The sequence below is a fragment of the Ambystoma mexicanum genome, chromosome 5q (genome assembly GCF_040938575.1).
Source record: "Ambystoma mexicanum isolate Mex_15411 chromosome 5q, UKY_AmexF1_1, whole genome shotgun sequence".
In the NCBI taxonomy this organism is placed as follows: domain Eukaryota; kingdom Metazoa; phylum Chordata; class Amphibia; order Caudata; family Ambystomatidae; genus Ambystoma; species Ambystoma mexicanum.
The window spans coordinates 346,796,596-346,813,368 of NC_090933.1; the positions used below are offsets into that span (position 1 = coordinate 346,796,596).

At 52.5% G+C, this 16,773-nt stretch overlaps 1 protein-coding gene across 5 annotated transcripts in view; it reads right to left on the reverse strand.

Annotated features, from left to right (window-relative positions):
- The window catches only part of CEP192 (centrosomal protein 192), a 2,773,731-nt gene that overhangs the window by 1,910,848 nt on the left and 846,110 nt on the right, over nt 1-16,773 (reverse strand). The gene's annotated exons all lie outside the window — the stretch shown is intronic.

Genomic DNA, 16,773 nt, shown 5'->3' on the forward strand with positions numbered 1-16,773 from the left:
ATGGATAGGAGAAGGGTAGACCCCCTCACTCCCAGAACTGCAGATGAAGCCATGGCGAAATCTTTCCAGAGGGTAAACGAGGAACTGGGCCTAACAGACACAATGCCTTTTCCCAGGGGGGGAATCCCTTCCTTCACCTATTATTCAGCCATACACAACTCCTTCTCCCGAATAGACTACGTCCTGGTAGAGAAGACACTCAGTCCATATGTGTCAGGCTACAGAATAGACCCTGTACCCTTGTCAGACCATGATTTGGTTACAGTTACAATTGCGTTGGGGTGGTGTAGGGAGCGCAGAGGGCGTTGGAAGTGCAACAACGCTCTGTTAAAGGATGGGGCCCTCTTTCAGGAGGTCTTGGACTCCATAACAAAGTTCTTTGACCTAAACGACAACGGGGAGGTCGCCACTCACACGCTCTGGGACGCCTTCAAGGCGACCCTGCGAGGGGTCCTCATAAAACTGGGGGTCCAGAGGAAAAGGGAGAGGGAGTTACAGGAGAAGGCCCTGAGAGTTAGGATATCCCGCCTCCAACCGGCAAGCTCTCCGGGGCGCCCATTAGAGGGTGACCGGGTGGCCGCCCTCGAAGACTGTAGGCTACAGCTTAAAGATCTGCTCCTACATAAAACAGAAAGGTGCCTCCAACTTACTAAACAAAAATACTATGAGAAGGGGGACAGGGCGGACCGAATCCTAGCCTGGAAGTTGAGGGAGGTCCAGAGGAATAGAAGGGTGAGGGAGGTGAAGGACGCGCAGGGGCGCCTTGGCAATGACTCCCCCCATATCGGGGAGGCTTTCCGCCAATATTAGACGGCCCCCTATTCCTCAGAATATGATGGAGATGATGGACAAATAGAAACCTTCCTTGATTCAATACAGATTCCATCCCTCTCAAGGGAAATGGTAGAAGGGATAGAGGGCCCAGTCACTGAGGAAGAGGTGGACAAGGTGATCTCCGGGATGAGGGTGGGATCCTCCCCCGGGGAGGATGGCTTCACGGTTTTCTTTTACAAAAATTTCCGGTCCTCTTTGATCCCATACTTGGTGCGGGTCTTTAACGAAGTGCTGGTTGGGGGCATACTCCCCGAGTCCATGATGGGAGCTGTGATAGCAGTCCTGCCCAAGGAGGGTAAGGACCCCTCGGAATGCTCCTCCTATCGGCCCATATCATTGTTAAATGTTGATGTGAAGATCCTGGCCAAGGTGGTCGGGAAAAGGCTGGAAGGCATTATGCCGAAGTTAATCCACGGGGACCAGGTGGGCTTCATAAGCGGGAGGTAGGGCTCAGATAACATCCGCAAGACCCTAGACCTGCTCCACTTTGCCCAAACATCGGGACTTGACGCTTGTGTCCTCTCATTGGACTCGGAGAAGGCCTTTGACCGGGTCGAGTGGCGTTATATGGAGCTTCTCCTTCAAAGAATGGGCTTTGGGACCCACATCATGAGATGGGTAACTGCACTCTATAGAGCCCCCACAGCGAGGGTACAGGTAAACGGGACACTGTCTGGGTCATTCCCCCTCTCCCGAGGGACAAGGCAGGGGTGTCCACTCTCCCCCCTGATCTATGTCCTCACCATGGAGGCCCTGGCAATCGCGGTTAGAGCGCAACCGGGCATTAAAGGAATAAGAAGGGGAGAGATCGAGTTCAAACTTTCCCTGTTCGCGGATGACATTTTGGCCTACCTAGTGGACCCGGGCTCTTCCCTCCCCCCCCTCCTGGCCCTGGTGTCAGCATTTGGTCGATTCTCGGGCCTAAAAATAAACACTGCAAAATCGGTCCTGCTCCCAATGCGAATAATGGACCTGGTACTCGACCCCCTGAACAGGTTCCACGGGATCAAGGTGGAGAAGGTCGCCATACGGTACTTGGGGGTTCTCCTCACCAGAGACATGTCGAATCTGGGCCCCGCTAACTATGGTCCCATGATGAAGGAGATCACTGCAGACTTGAGGAGATGGGGTAAAATGATCCTCTCGTGGTATGGCCGAATGACGGCCATCAAAATGAACATCCTGCAACGACTCCTGTACCTATTCACAGCACTCCCGACCAGGGTCCCGGCACAGAACTTCAAAGACCTACAATCGGGGGTCCGTGACTTTGTGTGGCAAGGCAAGACCCCGAGAACTGGAAGGGCCGTCCTGACCCTACCTAGGGAGGAGGGGGGATTTGGGCTGCCAGACTTTCATCTCTACTTCTGCGCTGCCCAGCTGCGTGTCCTTCTGGAACACATGAAGGAGGGGCTGAGAACGTACTGGTCCTACCTAGAGGATATGGACGCCCATCCCCACAAGGTCCGCGACCTCCTGTGGACGCCTCGCAGGGAAATCCCGAGGCGCCTACGGGCTCACCCGACCCTGGGAGTCCTGTGGGACGTCTGGAAGGAAGGCCCTCAGACTGCTCACCTCACCACATGGCCATCTCCAATGACATCTCTCTGGGGACACCCCATCAACCTGGGAGGAAGAGGGTTCAGGCACTCCCAGACCTGGTCAGACAAGGGGATGGAATGGGTGGGGCAGATGTTCAGGGACGGTGAATTCTTACCCTACGAGGAGCTCAGGGAGGCACTGGGTTTTGACTCGATATCTATCTTCGAATACCTCCGCCTGAAGGGCATCCTCTGCGACCCATCATGGGGCACCAATCTCCGAAGACAGCTGACCCCCTTTGAGAAGCTCCTCGATTTGGCGGCCTCCAGGAAGGGGGCGGTCTCAAGTTTATACAGGGTCCTAAACATGTACAACCTTCAGGGCAGGAGGAGTTTTCGCTTGTTCTGGGAAGGCCTGGCAGGGGCCGAAATCTCTGAAGATGATTGGGCCAGGATATTTAAAATTGCATTTCACGGAAATCTTTTCACTGCTGACATGGAGCATAACTTTAAGATACTGCAGGGATGGCACAGAGACCCCGCAAAATTGTCCAAAATGTTCCCGGGAGTGTCGTCAAGGTGCCCGAGGGGGTGTGGGGAGACGGGGACCAGAAGCCACATGTGGTGGCACTGTTCGAAGGTTCAAGCATTTTGGGAGCAAGTGAGGGACTGGATGGAGGAAGTGACCGAGGTCCGTATACCTCTTAATCCCCTGACGATGCTGCTGGGCCTTCCCCCAGAGGACACAGAGGTGCACCGATACCCTAGGATGTGGGAAACAATGTTAAGGGCTGGAAGAGTGGCCTTGGCCCAAAAATGGAAAAGTCCGGAGGCCCCCTCAAAGGAGGACTGGCTGAAAAAGGTCAAAAATATGTTTTTGATGGACAAATTGACAGCCATGGTAAACAACAATATGAGCTCATTCCTCACGGACTGGTCGGGTGTCCAGCAATCCTGGGGATGGGACGTGCACTGAACCCACCGAAAGACCTCCCACCCTGGAGATGACGGGATAGACTCTCTTGCAGGTCAGCCAAATTTGGGACCCTAGGACCCGGGGAATGGCAGAAGCCAGCCAACTGATGTCGTGGTTATGCATCGCAACAACTCTGGGACAAGGGAGACGGAGGCATCTCCGTGAGTCTCCCAAGAAGAGCACTCTGAACTGGACACGGGGAAGGGGGGGGGAATCCAGGGGTGGGGCGGGTGGGCATTGGAGAGGGTGGGGGGTTACACTGTTCTTTTTCCTGGTTGGTTTGTAAAATTTAAAATGCCAATAAAAACGGAAGTTTAAAAAAAAGAATGAACACAGTGTAACGCAGTTTTGCCAAATCTAGTCTCTTGGCTAGAGGAGGAATCCAGATTGTAGAATTTTGTAAAGGTATGTGTGGACGACCATGTGGCAGCCGCACATATGTCTCGAATCGGTGCCCCTCTTTGGAGCGGCAAAGAGGCTGCGAAACCCCTGGTTGAATGAGCCCTAAGATTTTGAGGGGGCTCTTTCCCTGCCAATTTGTAACATTCTAGAATGGCTAAAATGATCCATCTGGAAATGGTCTGTTTTGTAATTGGCAATCCTAATTTGTGCCTTGTGTAACCTATAAACAGTTGGTCTGCTTGCCTAATCCTAGCAAGTCTGCGGCTATAAAAACTCAAGGCTCGCCTTGGATCCAGCCTATGTAGCCTCTCTTCCTCTTTCCCAGGATGGGGAGGAGGATAGAATGAAGGTAAGGTTATCTTCTGAGTGATGTGGAATTCAGAAACTACCTTTGGGAGGAAATTAAGCTTCACTTGTAGGACAACTTTGTCTTTGTGAAAATTTGTATGAGGGGGTTTACAAGATAGGGCTTGCAATTCGCTCACCCTCCTGGCAGATGTCAAAGCCACTAATAAGACAGTTTTAAGGGTGATAAATCTTAATGAACAAGAATGGAGTGGTTCAAAAGGAGTACCCATTAGGAAATTTAAGACTAAATTTAAGTCCCATAAGGGAACTTGGAACGGTCTCAGGGGATAGACATTCGTTAACCCCTTCAGAAATTGTATTACTAGGGGTAATTTGAAATATGATGGCTCCTCCGCAGTGCGCTTGAAGATCGATAGCACTGCGAGGTAGCCCTTGATCATACCAACTTGAAGACCTGAATTCGCCAAATAGAGTAGAAAGGATAACACCATTGGTATACCACATGAAAAGGGTTCAATATTCTTTTCTCTACACCAGCTGCAAAATTTGTTCCAACTGCAGCGGTATAAAGTCTTTGTTGCTGGCTTTCTGGCTGAAAGCAACACCTCCATGACATCATCTGGTAGGTCCCAATCCTTGCATCTCAACCTTTCAGAAAACAAGCGTGAAGGTTGAGGGTTCTGATGTCTGGATGGAGATCCTGACCTCCCTTCTGCGAGAGAAGATCCTCCCTGTGTGGAAGACGAATCGGAGGGCAGATGGACATGTCTAGAAGGTCCGGGTACCACGGTCTCCTGGCCCAGTCTGGGGCAATTAGGATCATAGTCTTTTGGAATCTTCTCAACCTCCTGATCATCTGAGGAATGACAGGGACTGGAGGAAACGCGTACAGAAGTGGAAACTACCAGTCTACCACAAACGCATCCCCTAGAGCTCCTCTCGGGGGGAAATTTCCTTGAACAAAACTGATCGCACTGCCTGTTGATACTGGTGGCGAACATATCCACTTGAGGGGTTCCCCAAAGGGAGAACATCTCTTGAAGGACTTCCTGAGCTATCTCCCACTCGTGAGAGACTGCTCTGCCTGCTCAGAGTGTCCGCTGTCAAGTTCTTCTCTCCGGCTAAGTGAAGTGCCGATAGAGAGATTCCTTCTTGAATTGCCCAAAACAGAGCTGCATCGCCTCTCTGCACAGTGGCAGTGATCCTACGCCTCTTTTGTTGAGGTAGTGCATGGCCACTGTATTGTCCGTCATTATCAGGACATTTTTCCCTTGTACAGATGACAGAAAAGCCTTCAGTGCTAGTCTAATAGCTCTCAGCTCCAACAGGTTGAAATGTAGTCTGGACTCTGATGGAGACCAACTACCGCTGATGGTCAAGTCGTTGGCATGGGCTCCCCACCCCGTGAGTGAGGCATCCATGACTACTGTTATCTCCGGCCATGGTTGCCGAAACAGTTCTTTCAAAATGTTCTCCCGACAAGCCCACCACTGAATGTCTCGAGCCATTTTGTCCGGAACCTTAAGGAGATCTGTCATTCTTCCTGAGAATTGTGACCACTGAGTTCTTAATGCCCACTAGAGGGATCTCATTCTCAGACGAGCCTCTGGCACAAGGAATATGCAGGATGCCATGAGGCCTAGCAACCTCAAAAAGTCGAAGGCTGGGAGACGTTGGGCATTTTGAAACTTGGTGACCATCTGCAGAATATCTTGACCCCTCACCTCTGGTGGCGAGGCTTTCCCCAGGGAAGTGTCCAGGACCGTTCCGATGAACTGGAGTCTCTGACGGTATCATCTGTGACTTCTTTAAATTGAGGGAGAAGCCCAGTTTGTGAAGGAAGTGGCAGACATAATCGAGTTGAATCTGAGCTTGTTCTGGAGATACAGCTCTGATCAACCAATTATCTAGGGTAGACTAGAATCCCTTCCCTCCTTAGACTTGCAGCCACTACCGACATTAGCTTGGTGAAGACCCTCGGGGCAGAGGTCAGCCCAAATGGCAGAACTCGAAATTGATAGTGAGAGTTGCTAATTGCAAACCTCAGGTATTTCCTGTGTTTGAGATGGATTGGCACATGGAAATAAGCATCCTGAAGGTCCAGGGATACCAGCCAGTCCTGAAGCTGGAGGCCCTGAAGGATCTGAGAGAGTGTTACCATCTTGAACTTGTCCTTCCTGAGGAACTTGTTCAATTCTCGTAAGTCCAAGATAGGTCTCAGTCCTCCGTCCTTCTTGGGTATTAGGAAGTAGGGGGGAGTACCAACCCTTGTTCCTCTCCGCTACAGGTACCGGTTCTATGGCACCTTTCTCCAGCAGGTCTAGAATCTCCTGCAAAAGGAGCGGATCTGGAAACTTCAAAAAGTTGTTCCACGGTGGATGACTGAGGGGTATGTAGGAAAGGCAGGCAGTAACCTTGGGCAACTGTCTCCAATGCCCAAGCATCTGACGTAATAGCCTGCCATTACTTCAGATGTTGAGTTAACCTGCCCCTACTGGTGTCTTGTGAGGAGAGTCCTCAGAGTGGTTTAAAGGCGGCTGACGCAGATGCCGAGGGTAAAGAGGCACCTGCTGCGGCTTTTGTACTTTTAACCCGTCCACCTCGGGTCAATCGTTTATGGCCTCTTTGAGTCGGCTGTCCTCTGCCTTTTCCGAATGCGGAATAAAAACGAAAGGACCTACCTCTCCAAGAGGTTCCTGAGGGGCGATAGGGAGTTTGACGGATTGCAGCTCCAAGGGATTTTGCTGCTGCCTTGGATATTTGTAACTTCTCTAGGCTGTCATCAACCTTCTTACCAAATAAAGAAGAGCCGTCAAAGGGCATATTCAAAAGTCTGGCCTGTACATCTGAAGCAAAACCAGACTTTCACAACCACGCAAATCTGCGGATTATAGTACTTGCCGCCATGGCCCTGCTAATACTGTCAGCAGAATCAATGCCGGTTAAAAGGGATTCGCACATTGTGTCTTCACCATCTTTAATGATGTTCAGAAAAGCTTCCCTTTCTTCTCCTTCCGGGAGGCAGTCAGCCGCTGATGAAGCACACTCCCAAAGTGTATGGCTGAATCTTGCGAGCGTACAAGTAGCATTACTGGATTTAAGCGCCATGCTACACGCAGAAAAGACCTTTTTTGACATAGCATCAAATCTCTTATCACTGTCTTGTGGAACAGTAGGGTATGCAGATCTACTGTTCGATGAAGTTGCTGCTTGAACAACCAGACTCTCTTGAGTTGGATGTTTGGACAAATATTCAGGGTCAGAAGCAGATACCTTCTATTTGGCAGATAGTTTTTTGTTAACTGCCGGGATAACCTCAGGAGTTTCCCAGTTCGCCGATATTTTCCTCTACAATGCAGTATGAAATGGAACCACAGGATCTTCCTGTGGGCCTTTAATTAAAATGTCTGATCATCTTGTTGAAAAGAAGGTGATGGTGTAGACCAACCCATGAATTCTATTATTCTGGCCATTAAAGTTCTGTAAGGGGTCTCAGCATGTTCCCCTGGGTCTGGTTTGGCAAATTCTACTTCTGGGGAAGTATCTAACCCACTTGCATCATGCAAGTATTCTTGAAGGTCCTTCGACCTATTTTCTTCAGAGATAAATTCCTCTGGTACAGGTGTTGTAGTCCTCTGCAACCCAAAAGGTCTTTCATGATCAGAATCCTCCCCTTCCTCATAGAGGACAAGGCTCTGAAATAATCTTACCTTGGGAATGGCTTAAAACCCATTTCTAGAGCAGAAGGGGTCAAGCTTGTAGTAACCGGTTGAGAAAACGTCGAAGTTGTCGACGCAGAAGTCAAAGGCTTCGAAGAAACCAAAAAAGGCGTCGAAAAAGTATGAAGAGACCTCGAAGAACTCGAGAGGATCGGAATCCTACTCCAAGTCATCAAGGTTATCGACATTCGAGGTCATGGTCGAAGCCCTCGGTATGACTACTGACTGCGAAGTAGCAACAGCAGTAGGTTTGTCCTTTATCGGCGTCGACTCGACCGATCTGTGTGTCGATGGGCCCTTCCATAATGGCGTCGATGACGCAGATTTATGAGTCGAAGGGACTTTCGACGATGGCGTCGATGACGCAGTCTTACTGCTTTTGCTCGAGGGTCCATGATGCTCTCGGGCAGTTTCTTTCGCCGGGTGAAACGACTCGCGGCGTTTCGATCTTTCAGGTCTTTCACCCAGGGTATCACCTTTAGCCGTCTACAAAGGGGTCGAGGCTGCTTTCTCGAAGACGCCAAGCATCTTTTTACGGAATTCCTCCCACTTAGCTGGAGAGCTGTGTTTCGTGGGGCAGGTGACCCTTTCCGGGGAAACAGAAGAAGACGAAGAAGAGGGTGATCTACGACACCTCTTTTTCGAGTGTTTGGATCTCGAAAACTGATGGGAACCGCTTTGAGACCTCGAACGGGAATGTTTCCTGTGACGGAGAGGAGACGAATGTCTCGACTCTGCCGAGGAAACTTTCGAAGGAGTAGAAGTTTTAAGAGTCTTGCCTCTTTCGAGCTTCCCCTTACGCTCCTTCAAGGCTTTCGCCGTCATGGACATGCAATTCTCGCATTCTGAACAATGGTGCTCCAATCCCAGGCACCACAAACAGATCCTGTGAGGATCAGTCGATGACATTTTCTTTCCACAATCACGACACTTTTTGAAGCCGGACCGTGGGGTCGGCGATTCAGATGAGGAAGCCATCGAGTAAGAGTAAGATATCTTCGAGGAATAAGTAGAATCTACTTGAAGAACGAACTGAGCAACACGATTCCGAGACCCACGAAGCGCGGAAAAACTGAACTGAGCAACGGACGCTGCGCAGGTCTATTTATATGCATGATGACGTCGGTGCCGATACGGAGGCTGTCGAGGGACACCAACTCGAGGGACGTCGACGCGCAGCGCCCTCTACTGAAAAAAATTCCGAGGCCAGCAAGCTGGAAGTGATCCATCAAGATAAGGAATACCTCAGAGGACACAATCCCTTCGAAAGCTACATATTCTTGCTCATGTTCGGGCTAGTATAGTACTATCCAAAGAGAAAGACACCTAGAATGGTATTAAGTCCACATCACAAAACACATGCAGGAGATTGCTCTTTAGAAAGGCTAGCATTGATTTTGATCTCATTAATAAGCAAGGTCTATAACAGGATAACAAAGAAAGAAGGGTCTGCAATAAGTAAAACCAATTTTTCCGATGTTAACATACGTTTCAAAGGTCATGGCGCTCAAGTATAAGAAAGTATAGCAAATCAAATTCTGGAATTATTGACTTATGAAATCTTTCACAAGTTTGGACGAGAGTTTCATTTCCCAATTGCCAGGGCAGATCACTGGTCTTTGTACCACTTAAACCAGACACTAAGCAGCTTAAAGTTAAAATGAATGGTCTGCAGACATACCTAGACTTAAACCGGTCATGCAAGGGCCCTTAGGTAGACTACCTGGTAAGGTTGCACAAAAGAACTCCATTTCATAAGATCACTCCTCTGTAAACTACAATAATATTTCATTTACATGCAAAACAAATATATGTTCAGTAATATATTCTGTGAATATTACATTGAATGTTTTAAGTATGAACGTATACTGTGACATCTTGCCAATCTCCCTCTTCCCTTATGTTTGCATGAAATATTAGGAAGGGAGCAATGTCATGGGGGAATGTTGTGGAACATTGGTGTCTGTTCCCATTGGTGTGTTCTAAGGAAGTCAGGAGGACCATACGACCTGGGAGGTGGACATGTGGGTGGGCTGTCCCCAGTGTACTACTACTAGTAATTACCTGCTCCAATGTACAGGGTAGTACCCTAGCCCCTTACTATTTGTATTAATGTTAGCAGATTGAGTCCTTTAGTAATAGTAGACATGGAACAAGTTACTTACCTGTAACTGTTGTTCTCCAGCATGGGTCTGGCATGGATTCACATGCTCATGAATATTCCCCGTCGTCAGGCTGGGAATCCTCGGTAAAGAAAAAACCAGTATCAGTTTCGTTTCTGATCTGTCTTTCGTAGTAATAACCAATCACTGGTCTCTGCGTCATACTGACCACAGCCAATGACTGCCCTCTACCTAAGCACCGCCTCTGGCAGCCATCTTCAGATTTGGAAGCACGTGAAGTGGCAGTATGACCAAGTGAAGAGCCGCAGAGGGGTAGGCGGGAGGGTTCGCATGTGAATCCATGCCAGACCCATGCTGGAGAACAACAGTTACAGGTAAGTAACTTGTTCCTTCTCCAGCATGGGGTCTGGCATGGATTCACATGCTCATGAATAAAGAATACATAGCATTACACACATGCACAACCACGGGAGGTGGCAACGGCTCAACATTAAGCAGTACATCAAACTCAACATTAAGCATCTTACCTCCTCACCAGGCTCACCTCAGGCGAACAGGTTGCGCAGCACTGCTTGGCCGACCCTGGACTCCTCCCTGGAATCCCGATCGACGCAGTAGAATTTCGTGAAGGTGTGCGTCGACCTCCACGTAGCAGCCCTGCATATGTCCAGCAGGGGCACACCAGAAAGGAACGCCGTGGTAGCTGCGATCGCTCTGGTGGAATGGGCTCTCGGACGGCCAGGCAGCGGTCGGTTTGCCAACCGATGACAGTACATGATACAGCCGGAGAGCCATCTGGAAATGGAAGCCTTCGAGAGAGCCTTCCCCTGATTGACAGGTCCAAAGTTCACAAAGAGTTGTGACGTCTTCCGAAAACACTTCGTGCGGTCCACGTAGAACTTCAGCGCTCTAGCCACATCCAGCGAGTGCAAAGTCCTCTCAGCCGGCGACGAAGGCGACGGGAAGAACACAGGCAACACCAAGGGTTCGTTGAGATGGAAGTCCGACGGTACCTTGGGCATGAAGGAGGGGTGCGTCCTGAGCACTACCCTCGTGTCGTGAAAAGTCAAGTACGGGGCCTTGCAGGAAAGGGCCTGGATCTCTCACACCCGTCGTGCGGAGGTGATGGCCACAAGAAACGCTGTTTTCCACGACAGAAACTTCAACGGGGCCGAGTGCAGAGGCTCGAACGGAGGTCCCATGAGCTTGGTCAGCACCACGTTGAGCTCCCACGCCGGGGCCGGAGCCTTGACCGGCGGGAACGATCTGAACAGTCCCTTCATGAACTCTTTCACCAGACGATGAGACCACAAGGACGCCCGGCCCGTGGTTCTGGTGTATCGGGAGATCGCAGCAAGATGAATCTTGATGGACGCGTGTGCCAGTCCAGCTTTGGCCAGCGTCAGCAGGTACGGCAGTACCTGGGGAGCCGTAATCCGTAGAGGGTTAATCTTCTGTGCGTGGCACCAGACAGAGAACCTCTTCCATTTGTGTCCGTAGCATTTAAGAGTCGAGGACGCCCTGGCCTTTGCAAGAACCTCTCTGCAGTCGGCCGGTATGTCGTATCCTCCAAACTCTAGCGCTGCAGGAGCCAGGCCTGCAAGTTCAGCGATTTCGGGTCGTGGTGGAGGATGGCGCCTCCTTCCCTGGAGAGTAGATCCGCGTCCACCGGCAGCTTGATTGGCGGGGACGCTGACAAGTCCAGAAGGTCCGGGAACCATATCTGCCTCGGCCACGCAGGTGCGACGAGGATCATCCTGCACCGTGACCTCTTGAGCTGGTTGACGAGCCGGATTAGCAGTGGCAAAGGAGGGAACGCGTAGAGGAACAGGCCCTCCCAGGGGAACGAGAAGGCATCGCCCATGCTCCTCGCCTGGGGAAACCTGCTGGCGAACCTCCGGCACTTGGAGTTCGTCGCCGTCGCGAACAGGTCGATCTGGGGTGTGCCCCACCGTCGGAAGAGGCGATCCACTAGATCCTGCCGTAGTTCCCACTCGTGGCACGAGCGCAGCTCCCTGCTGAGTGAGTCGGCGATGGTGTTTTTTATCCCTGCCAGATGAAACGGCACCAGAAACATCCTTTGGGCGACGGCCCAATGCCACAGGTCCTGCGCCTCCTTGGACAGCGCTGGGGACCTGGTTCCGCCCTGTTTCCTGATGTAAAACATGGTGGTGGTGTTGTCGGTGAAGATCCTCACCACCTTGCCCTTGAGGGACGGAAGGAAGGACCTGAGGGCCCAGAACACTGCACGGAGCTCCAGGACGTTGATATGGAGGGACTTCTCCGTCGGGAGCCAAAGGCCTCTCGCGTGCAGATTTTCGGTGTGCGCTCCCCACCCTTCCAGGGAGGCATCGGTGGTCACTGTCTCCTGGTGGTCTGGGGTCTGGAAGTCCATGCCCGCCGTCAGATGCGTGCGGTTGCCCCACCACCGGACCGCTCGGCGGAAACTCTCGTCGAGTGTGATCCTCTCCTCGAAGCTGCCCGTCGTTTGGATCCAGCGCGCGTCCAGGAACTCCTGCAACGGGCGCATCCGGAGCCTGCACATGGGAATGAGGTAGATGCAGGAAGACATCATTCCGAGGAGGGACTTGATGGACCTCACCTTGGCCGCGTCGGAAACCAACATCCGCTGTACCTTGCCCAGGATGGACCTGGTCCTTTCCTCCGACGGGGAGGCCAGAAGAGACACTGTGTCGAGCTTCGCTCCCAGAAACAGTGCGTTTTGCGCGGGTACCAGGTGAGACTTGGCGTAGTTCACGGAGAATCCCAGGTCCGTGAGAAGTCGGACGGTCCTTGCCGTGTGAACCACGGCGAGCTCCCTCGTCTTGGCTCGGATGAGCCAGTCGTCCAGGTAGGGGTAGACGTGGATCCCCTCGCGGCGCAGCTGCGCCGCCACCGGTGCAAGGCACTTGGTGAATACCCTGGGTGCCGACCGTAGTCCGAAGGGGAGGGCTTTGAACTGGTAGTGACGCCCTTGGACCACAAACCTGAGGAATTTTCGGTGCCCCTTTAGGATGGGAATATGGAAGTAGGCATCCTCCAAATCCAACGACGACAGGAAGTCTTCTTCCTCCAGCTGACCCAGGACGTGCTGGAGGGTGACCATCCGGAACTTTTGCGCCTTGATGAACTTGTTCAGACGTCGCAGGTCCAGGATGGGGCGCCATCCCCCCCGTCTTCTTCTTCACGAGGAAGTATCTCGAGTAAACTCCGGAGCCCCGAAGCCTCTTTGGGACGAGTTCGATGGCGCCCTTCCTGAGCATCGCCTTTACCTCCAGGAGAAGTTGAGGGACGTGAAGTTCTTTCCTGGCCACGGGGGCGACGCGCGGACACCTTCTTTGAAACTCGAGCGCGTGGCCCCGGGCCAAGGCGTCCAGCACCCAACGGTCGGTGGAGATGGACTCCCACACGCTGACGAAGCTCGCCAGCCGGCCTCCCACCGGGGTGCTTCGGTGGGGGCCCGACCCCACGGTCGGTTCAATCCCGCTTCGACGAGGCTTTGCCGCCTTGACCTCCTTGGCGACGACGGCGGGGTCCGCCAGACTTGCCTCGTCCTCTGTAGGCCTCCTGAGCCGACGAGCGGGCCGCTTGACGGTAGGTGGAGAAACCGCCGCCGGAACTTTTGGAGGCGCCCTTGCCTCCGCTGCTCCGAAAGGGCGTCCGTCGTCGTTGCAGAACTCCAAGGGCCCGGGCCGTCTCGGTGTCCGCTTTAATGGCCTGAAGGGAATCGTCCACTGTTTTCCCAAACAGGTTGTTCCCATCGAAGGGCATGTCCAGGACTCTGGTCTGAACGTCTTGACGGAAGTCAGTAGCCTTGAGCCATCCACGCCGCCTAAGGCAAACGCCGTTGCCCAACTGGCGGAACCCAGTGTCGGCGATGTCCATCGCAACGGTAATGGCGTGGTCCGAAGCCACCTCACCTTCCTGCAGGATCTCCAGGGCCTCTGCCCTCTTGTCGTCCGGCAAGAAGTCCAGTAGGGGAGCCAGTTTGTACCAGAGCTCCCTGTCGTAGCGGGCCACGATAGCCAAGGCGTTGGCCGCTTTAATCGTCGTTGCCGCAGACAAGATGACTCTGCGTCCCATAGCGTCCAATTTCTTTCCCTCGCCGTCCGGTGGGGAAGTCGAAGTGGAGGCCGCACCCCCCCCGCTTTTTTCCTGGCCGCCGCGGAGACGACGGAGTCCGGGGTAGGCTGCGCCCGGAGGCACAGGGGGGCCGTGTCCGGGACCCGGTACTTCTTCTCGTACCGGTCTCTTCTAGCTGGCGTTGTGGAAGGGTTCTTGAGGAGGGTGAGGCCTTCATCCCAAATGTCGTCCAATAGAGGCACTGAGAGGACCGTCTTCCTCTTGGCCTCGCGCCGCTGATAAAGGAAACCTTCCTTCTTCTCCTCAGGGCAGAGTTGGAAAAGCTCGGATGCCCTGGTGATCATGGAGTGGAACGATCCAATCTCGTCGGGCGGAGAAGCCCTGGTGGGAGGCGACGACGGTACATCTTCGTCGTATACCTCGTCGTCCATACCCGTCGCTGCCGTGTCAGTCCCCGTATCATCCCCTCGGGTGGACGGGGAGGAGGGCTGGAAGGGGGGTGACGGCTGAAAAGGAGGCGGAGGGTGGATCCTTCTTTTCTTGGTAGGGGGAACACCAGAAGGTCCCGGTTCTGGGTCCCCCGACGGGAGAGGTTCCGTCGGCAACGGTAGTCTCGTCCTTATCTCTGAGCATAAGGACTGTATAGCCAACAAAATGGCCGCCGAGTTGTCTCGCGGCGCTGGCAGAGGGGAATCCGACGGGCGATCAGGGGCCCCGTCGGTACCCTCGACGATGTCGTCGTCAACTGCGTCGGGATCCATCCCGACGGGCCGGTCTTCTTCCACGCCGAGGCCGTGGCTTAAGACTTCGACCAGCTCCTCCTCCGAGGTTGAGGCCGAATCTACGACGACGCCCTGCCCCCCCTTTTTCTTCCCCACGGGGGATTTCACGGGGGTCCTATCGATGGGCACAAAAGAGGACTCCCTCCGAGGTGGCAGGGAGACACTGAGCCCCGAGGTCGCCACCACTGGTGTAGCCTCCACAGGCTGAGCCAGGGCCGCCGCGACAGTTTCGATAGAGGGCTTGGCCGGATGGATTAAGGCCTTCACCACCCTAGGTGCGCTCACCGCCTTACCCTTGAGGGGGGGGGACACTGCCTCTCTCCCCCTCCGCCTTCGAGCTCGACCGGGGCCTCTCCAGGAGCTTCGCCGGGTGCTCGGCCTTCCTCTTACCCGACCCAGAGCGTGGTTGATGGTGCCGGGGAGGGTGCGCCCTGCCTGGCGCCCGTAGAGCCCGACCGTTCGGCGCTCCCGGTGCCAGCGGACTCGCGGTGCTTGGCCTTATGTTGGACCCCCGTCGCCGGGGCGTCCTCAAAGGTCTTAGAAGACCGCTCTCCAGCCAGTTGGCGAGACGTTGATGGCGGTCCTTCATGGTCCGCTCCGACATGTTGCCGCAACACGCACAGTCCTTCTCCACGTGCGTCTTGTCCTCATGTAGGCAGTAAAGACAAAAAGAGTGTTCGTCCTCCTTGAAGACGTTCTGCAGCTGACATCCAGGGCAGACCCTGAACAGCTTTCCGGGCGTCGAGCTCCCTTTCTCCTGGGCCATGGCCGGGCCTGAGAAACTTCTGGAGTCCTCCAAAAGCGTAGCTCGACGAAATCTTCACCCTTGAGGGGCGCAGGCGAATCCGACACGGGTCCCCGTTGATCGGATGGAGAATCGGTGGAGCTTGAGGCTCTTTTGACCGAAAAAACGAAGTTTTTGAGAAAAAACGTGAAAAAATAGCACTAACGCTCGAGAGGAATAGCACGAGGATCCCAACACATGAACGTGCGGTAAAAATCTGAAGATGGCTGCCAGAGGCGGTGCTTAGGTAGAGGGCAGTCATTGGCTGTGGTCAGTATGACGCAGAGACCAGTGATTGGTTATTACTACGAAAGACAGATCAGAAACGAAACTGATACTGGTTTTTTCTTTACCGAGGATTCCCAGCCTGACGACGGGGAATATTCATGAGCATGTGAATCCATGCCAGACCCCATGCTGGAGAAATAGCTCCTTCCCTTAATGGCGAGAAATATCACTTTTCTGTATGCGGACGATAAGATGTTGCCGGACCTAACTGCGATAGGCCTATACGTGACATCAACATTTTAAATCTATGAAGTTAGACCTGAACCTCGCACAAAAACAAAAATGTTACCATTTGGAAGGAGAAGATGTTCATCAAAATGGTTTATAGAGGTGGTAAACCAATACACATGTGGGTATTACCATTTCATACAACGGGTCCCAGCTAGCACACAAATTGAGAATAAGGATGATAAGGAACCTACCACACCTAATGCTGGGGCGGCTGCTGCAGTTTATTATAAACGCAGTTCCCACGTTCTTATGAAACAAACCAAAGTATTTAAACATTTAGAGCAGAAGTTTGAGGACACTCAGGCCCAGGACCCCTGGAAACTAATCAAAAGCATTTCTTTAAATCTATTTTTGGGTGTCCCGAATTGTACGCCAGCATGTGCTATTAGGCTAGAGTGAGGTATCCCTCTGGCTGCTCAGTGCGCTGCCGCTCCACTCAGGTATCTGGTTAAGAAATCAGCTTTTTGGCTCCCAAATCATAATATTAAAAACACAGTAAATGAATTCACAAAAGGAGATTCAATGAACTTCACTGGTTGGTGGTCACATATTAACTGTCTGTGAGGGATGGGAAATTCACAATCCGATAACCCAACCGAACAAGGAGTCGTTATAGGATGCTCTGAGAAGAATACAAATTGCAACAGAAGCAGATTGGCGTGAAAATGATTGACTCTGCAAATAAAGCTCACCTTCGTAAA